This window comes from Lipotes vexillifer, unplaced genomic scaffold (assembly GCF_000442215.2).
Source record: "Lipotes vexillifer unplaced genomic scaffold, Lipotes_vexillifer_v1.1 scaffold1359, whole genome shotgun sequence".
NCBI classification, from domain to species: Eukaryota; Metazoa; Chordata; class Mammalia; order Artiodactyla; family Lipotidae; genus Lipotes; species Lipotes vexillifer.
Window position 1 is genome coordinate 469,266 of NW_006771596.1, and position 7,498 is coordinate 476,763.

Sequence of the window (7,498 nt, forward strand, 5' to 3'; positions counted from 1 at the left end):
CAGCAGGAAAGAGCTGCTCTCAGGTCACTGGCTCATTCAGAAATCCTGAGACCCACTCAAACCAGCTTAGATCAACCCAGAAAGAATTGGTGCACTGGTCCAGGGTGCAGGGCTTTGACGGCCAGGCCAGTGCCATCGGTGTCATATGCACCCACCTAGAGGGGTCAAGCCCTGCTCCCAGCCCAGCTTTGACGTGGACTGAGAGTGGGGAAGGGATGGGTTCTCAGACCAGTTCCGTTTCTCAAAGACTAGAGAATGGGCACTCGGGACAAACAGTAAATGTCCACCGCAGGTATTCAGAGCATATTCCTTCAGGCAGCTGAGGGGAAAAGCATCTAAGACCCCTGTTGGTTTTCCCATGGTTGCTTCCCTGTCAAGTCCAGGTGGGGCTTTGTGGAAGTGAGACAGTCCTCTAGCACAGAACACACCCCAGGGACTCCGGTGCCTTATCAGCCTTGTCAGCCAGAGGAGAGGGGTTGAGGAAGGAGGGTAACCTGACAGGGCCGAACCCCCGGACCCAAAACCACTTTCCTCTCCTGAACTTCTGCGGCCTCGTCTCGCTCACCTGCCCATCCACCCTGACCCCTGCTGTCGTATGCTTCCAGCAGAAAGGAGATGCTTTCGGCAGTGGCTCTCCAGCTTTGACCCAGGTCAGGGTCACCTGAAAGGCTTGTTAAAACAAATTGCTGGGCCCCAGCAAGTTTCACATTCAGGGCAGGGCCAGGTGATGCCAGTCCTGCGGATGCAGGTGCCACTCAGCTGCTGCTGGATGGCACACTCTGTGACACCTTATACACACCATACTGTACACGTACCATACTGTACACATACCGTACTGTATACATACCGTGCTGTATACATGGCAGCGTTTAATCTCTTGCGCGAAGGAACACTCTCAAGGAGGAGTGTGCAGTGTATATAACCAGGAAGTGACTCCGTAAGTAAACTTGATCAAATTCCATTTGAAATTAGGTGGAAAGGTAATAGGTCCTCCTTCAAATGCTAGTTTCCTACAGAAAAATACAGGGGAAGGGAAATTATTTGGAAACCTTCTTGTTCTTTTCTGAAAGATGCCAATATTTCATTTTGTTAACAGTTCTTTTTTTCTCCGGGACACTGATTTCTTAGTGTAGTGTCTAAAGTGGGCGGTTACAACACAGTAAAGTATGGGAGTGGTAGTGCCATTTTTTGAAGGCAGGTGTGGACATGTGTGCACCCACGAGTAGTCTCATGAGGCTGATGCTGCAGTGGCCTTAGAGATCACCTAGGTGAAACCCTCAGAGCATGCGCAAGGGAGCTGGGGCTTTGTTTTTTCCCTTTAGTGCATCGTATGCATTAGAAATTCAAAGATCCTGGGTGCGGGACACAGCCACCGTGCTTCGCTCGGGAACACTTGCCAGGAAGAGATGGTGTCTGCAGTCCAGACGTCAGTGGACTCAGACTGTAAGAAGCCTCAGTTAGTACCAGCCGTGAGGAAAACATCCCCAAAGTAATGTCTGTGCTAAGCCTTCTCTCGTGTTTAGTTTTACACACTTAACTTTGTAAAGTCATACATTTATTTCTATGACGTTTTGCTAGTTTTATGATGTAAAAACGACCTCCAGGAACAGAACACCAATTTAAATAATATTGCATCTATAGGAAATGAGCTTTCAATTTATGACAGCTCCACCTACGACATTATTCAGAAAAGGAGCTAGTTAGGTAGCGAGTCAGACAGGTTGCCAACACCGTGTGTCATGCATCTTTGATGTTACTTGAAAGCAGTCAAGGGCAAATACTAAGTTCTTGAATACCAGGTTCGACTGTGTATTTACACAGTGAAATTATATCCCTGTCTCCCTAATACACTCAGTGTAAATCGTATCCTTTCTCCCCAGTGCACTCGGTGTAGAATTCTTTCCAGCTTTAATAGAGGCTTTGATGATGGGCCTTTGATGTTGGAAGCAGGACTTGCCATGTTTCCTAGACCCAGAAGAGCTAGAGGACAGGGTGGCCTGGAAGGTTCTTAGCCTGTCTTCTGCCCTCACACTCTGCACACATGCAGTCAGACTTGTTTCTCAGTGAACTCTGGAGGGGAAAGGTTGGAGATGGGTTGGAAAGGCAGCAGTGCAGACGGGAATGATTTCTATCAAAAGGTCATTTCCAAGTTGACTTCCATGTCCCCCGTGAGTCTGGACAAAGAGAGTCTACTGTCCTGCATCTTTGAACAACCGTCTGCCCAGTGACGATTTGTTTATAATGCTGACTCTCAGTCTCTGTCAGAGCTTGAAAGACGAAGCTATAGAGCTAAATGTGTTTTCTTACATTTTAATTCTGTGAAAAGTGATAACCCCAGTATATATGGGAACTTTGAGTCAGTAGACCATTTATTCCCCCTTACGGTGAAAATGGGCAACTCTCGTCCCAGAAGTTAGTTAGAATAACTATTATAGTTGCCTCTTTGAAAAGTGGTAATTGACAGAACGGGAAATACACTACTCAGTCCGGTCAGACCCCAAACAGTCAGTTTGCCAAAAGACTGATTCGCTGAAGACTCTCAGCCAGATGCAGGCAGGCCTCAGAGATGTGGCGGGTTTGCTTCCAGAGACACCACAGTAGAGTGAATATCTCAATAAAGCAAGTCACACGATCTTTCCCAGTGCCAAGGTCACTAATCACAGATCAGCACAACAGATATAATGAAAAAGTCTGAAATACTGTGAGGATTACCAAAATGTGACACAGAGACACAAAGTGAGCAAATGCTGTTTGAAAAACGGCGCCAAGGCTTGCTCGACGCAGGGTTGCCTCAGACCTTCAATTCGTAAAAAATGAAATAGCTGCGAAATGCAGTAAAACAAAGTGCAGTAAAACGAGGCAGGCCTGTATCTTCTTTTTTTTTTTTTTTTTCGATATGTGGGCCTCTCACTGTCGTGGCCTTTCCCGTTGCCGGACGCGCAAGCTCAGCACCCATGGCTCACGGGCCCAGCCGCTCCGCGGCACGTGGGATCCTCCCGGACCGGGGCACGAACCCGTATCCCCTGCATCGGCAGGCGGACTCTCAACCACTGCGCCACCAGGGAGGCCTAGGCCTGTATCTTCAACTGAACATGGGAAGTTCTTTGAGGAGTAGCAGATGCAGATGTTGGGGTGTTTATGCATCTATGAAAATTGAAGACACCGAAGTGTGTGTGATTAAGGGAGAGCCCATTCATTTGCATGTAAATCATGGCAGGACTGACAAGTCTCAGTAACAGCAACTCTGCCAGAGTCAGGACAAGCTCAAGTCTCAAAACCATCTCAGTAATTTGGTGAGCTAGTCATGGGCGTAATGGCCTGCTTTTACATCAGTCAAGGGGAGGACTGACCAAAAGGGGCACAAAAAAATCCAGTCTTAAAATCCAAGGCTGTTTGTGTTCAGATGGTCTTGTACTGATCAGATCTTCCAACAGTTCTGTACTAGGTATTCAGTCATTAAACCCATCCACCCTGTGATGTGTATAATGGGAAGCAGAGGAGCAGACTAGGAATTAGAAGCTGGAACTTTCCCATCTGAGATTAAAGTTGATCACTGATAGTTTAAGCATCAATGTTTTACTTGAAAGAGGGGTAACATGGAACATTTCTGAACAGTTTCCCAAATTTATTTAGACAGGATTATTAACCTGTGTCTATACTCTGACCTGGGTTTTAGTGCATAAAAAGTCAATTTACTTGAACTTCCATGGGCTGATAAAATGTTCCTTAAAATGCTGTCCATGGTACCTTCAGCCTTATTGAGCAGATTAGCCTCAAGTCTACAATGATCTCATCCAATGGTGATTGCTCAGTAGATGGTAAATAGATTATGTACAGAAGTGAAGATACCCAGATAAATAAAAGGATTCCCCCATGAAGCTGAGAAATAAGATTTTAGGAGCACTCCTCTACTCCCAGTTGTCTATTTGGGAACAGTTTGTATGTTTCCCATTTATTCCACTCTCATTACCTCTCTGTGGACCTTGTTTTTTTCTCTTACCACTTGGGATGCATGCATCTTAAATAGAATTAAGTACTGTGAGCCGCAGCCTCTGTCATGAACTGGATTCCATAGAAAGGAGGTCTAACTAAGCTGTAAATGTAAAGGTACTTATCTTTGTTTTTAGCACATGTTTTCAGAAACTGATGGATATTTTCAGAAACTGATGGAGATTATAGTCTTATATTTTATTTAGAGGAGTAAGGTCTACTTTAAAAACGGACCTGTGGTCAAACCAGGGCACAGTTGGACGAGAGGACGTAATAAACGTTAACTGTGAAGTTCCGAAAGCTGCGATTTTATGAGACGTGTGTTTTTTTCTAGCAGTCTCTCTTTCAAGGGTTTAATGTCTCTCACTTTGGCAGATTATGGATGCTGTGACTAAGCCTTGACTTCATATACTAAGGTAACATTTTAACAATTTGGTCACACTACTACAGAATTTACTACATTACCACCAGACCAACTAGCTTTTGCATAATAACTAAAGAAAGCATTTCCCATGGAACGTAAAGAGTAAACAAAATGTAAGGGAAAGATGTTTAATCTACTTTAAGGGAACAAATGGTATTTAAAAGCATTCCCAGAATGAGCACTCTTGTTAATCACAAATGAACCTTAAGAAGATCTGGTGATTAGCAGTATTTCTCTTGGCGTTTTTGATGTCCTGGGAAAGGCAAAACATGTGCAGTGATGAATGTCTGTTCAGAGCCAGACTCCTCTCATCTAATTTGCCTGAATAATGATGTTTGATTGTACTGTAGTATATCATTCATGTAATACAACTAAAATTGCCTTGAGAAGTCTGGGGCCTCATAATCATGATGTGTTACATAGGATGTTTCCCTGAAGAAATAGCTAGAAGCTAAGTAAGAAAGAGAATGTTGGCTTTATAAGGGAGTTTCTGTTACCAGAACCTCTATGGTTTGTCACTGAAAAGAGAAAGTGATTCTAACGCTGATCAGTTGAGCTTCGCACTCTTGGCTGGGGGAGCTTTATCTGGTTTGGGTGTATTTATAAGCACCGAGCGCGCGTCGGCAGTGGAAACTTCTACAGTGACGGCAACTCGTTGTTTTGGTTTTTCATTCAGTGTTAAGTTTTTACTGTAGCCAAAACTGTGATTTAAAAGAAAAAGACAAAACAGGTTTTTATACAAAATTAGAGATGATACTGAGCCACAGTGTGGTTGTTTCACTATAGGCAGAAAAGTCTTAGTTATTTTGATGAATTTGTTTTCAAAACAAACTATCATTCCATAATTGCATAGTGGTAGTAAATTAGGACAGTGGGTAAGAGACACTAAGAATTCCCTGTTTCTTGGGGTGTCACTGCATCTTTTTTTTCTCTTAAGGAGTTTAACGCTGCACCATCAACCCAGTGCCACTGGCCACGTGGTGCTTTAGAGCACTTGGAACGTGGCTCGTCTGAACTAGGTTGTGCTCAGAGTGTGAAATCCACACCAGAGCTCCAAAGACTTAGTATGAAAAAAAGTAAACTGTCTCAATAATTTTCCCTATTAATTACATGTTGAAGGTATAACCTTTTAGATATATTGAGTTAAATAAATACATTTAATTTCACCTGTTCCATTTTACTTTTTGTAATATGGCTACTAGGAAATTTTAAATTACCTTTCTATAGGACAGCACTGGCTTCAAGGTTATCAGAAGATATTTAAGTCAAAACCACCTGTACTAGATCTCTTAGCCTTTCCATTTGTTTTTCAGCCTATTGTAAGCTAGTTTTTTCTCCCACCATTTTACCAAAAATTACTTTCTCTGAGATCGCTCATGGTCATCATTCTTCCCCTTGTCCCATCTGATGGCGCTGTTCTCCCTGTTTCCTGCTCTAATGTTACACCTGGGTTCTCGCTCGCAGACCAGTGTCTCTCCTCTTTCCTGACTCCTGGTGTTTACCCCGAAACGTTGTTATCAGCCATCCTTCCTCTCGGCCCACTTCTCTTCTTGCTGTACACTCTTCCTCTCGTTTGCTTCCATGCTTTTAGTCTTTCCTATGTGCCGCAGGCCCCCAAAGCCATGTCCTCGGCCTTGCTGTCTCTCCAGGCTGAATGTCCAGCTGTCCTGGCTGGTCCTGAGAAAGCTGAAGCGATGGTCCTCTCTGTGGACCCCGTGTGTCAGTCAGCGAATGACACCGTGCCCTCTTCCTGCCCCTACACGGCATCAGTCACGACGGCCTGTGGATTTTGCCTCTGTTACGTGTAAGATTTCTTTCCTTTCATTCCATGCTTCATCATATCTTCCTCACTCTGTCTCTCTCCCTCTAGAGACTTTTAAAAACAGGCTAAAGGCACCTTTTTCAGAAGGCTGTTTCCAGCCGCATGGTTGTATTTGACAGTCCCTTGCACATTGTGCTGTGTGCTGGCTCCCCTGTGTACTTTGGCCTGTGGTCTTGTCTTTCCCTGGAACGTCCTCCGGCCCTCCGCTTGCTCTGCCTTCTGCCAGGCAGTCCTAAATGGCCCACAAAGCCCTGTCCCCCAGCCCCATTTCCTTCCAGCCTCACACCTGCCCCTCACCTCTGTGCACGTCTTCAGCTCGCAGTTCTTTCCTCTGCCACCCCCAACCCCGAGAGGCTCCGCCATGACTGGCGCTTTCCTAACATTGGTTTGCCCTCAAATACGCCGCCTCCGGGAAGCCTTCCCTGACTGCCCTGGAAATAGCATCCGCACACACACATACCCGACGGGCACTCTCTCGCTCCTTCCCCCACTCTGAGTTCTCTGTAGAGCTTAAAACAACTTGAGGTTGTATTATTTATTTGCACTTATTTGACCCTATTGGAATATAAGGCTCCAAAGGAATGGAGGACTTGTTTTCTGCCATTTCCTCAGGTCACAGCTCACTAGGCAGTCAGTAAAACTTTGCGGAATAAGTGGTGAAATCCTTTTTCCCTGTCGGGGCTGCTGCCCTACCTCCTCAGGAACCCTCCAAGGCAGAATCATTCCGTCTTGTTCATCTCTTGCCTGAGTGCTTTGTCAACTGCAGCACCTGAGCTAGTTGAGCCCGACAGGCCCATCTGTCTTCTGTTCTGAGTATGAACTCAGGACAGTAGGGGCTTGGCATTACTCATAGTTACGGTACCACCTGTCCTGACACAAAATAGAGACCCTTTAAGGGTTTCTTTGTAGTTAGTCACCTTTTCTCTTTTCACTTACTGGGCGAGTAGCAGTGCGGGCCTGCCGGGTGCCGGGCCCTGAGCCCGGTGACGTCACAGTGGCCAGGACTGTGGCTCCTGTTCCCACGGAGCTGTAGCCTCTTCCCCTCTGTTTCTGAATCCAGACTGAGATAAACCTACAAGCATCTTCATAATAGAAAAGAGTAGGCCGGATGGCTGGCTCGACAGTAAGACCCGTTTCAAAGAGAGGGCCCCCCGTACCTCAGCATCCTCTGTCGTAGGGCAGCCCTTCACGTTGCTGCTTCCCTGCCATGCTAGGTCTTCTCGCCAAGTTGACAGTAGGCAGAGCAGAACAGAGAAGAGCGT

At 45.7% G+C, this 7,498-nt stretch overlaps 1 protein-coding gene across 1 annotated transcript in view; it reads left to right on the top strand.

The window, feature by feature from the left end:
* The window catches only part of STK17A (serine/threonine kinase 17a), a 27,821-nt gene that overhangs the window by 12,750 nt on the left and 7,573 nt on the right, over positions 1 to 7,498 (top strand). The window lies entirely within an intron of this gene.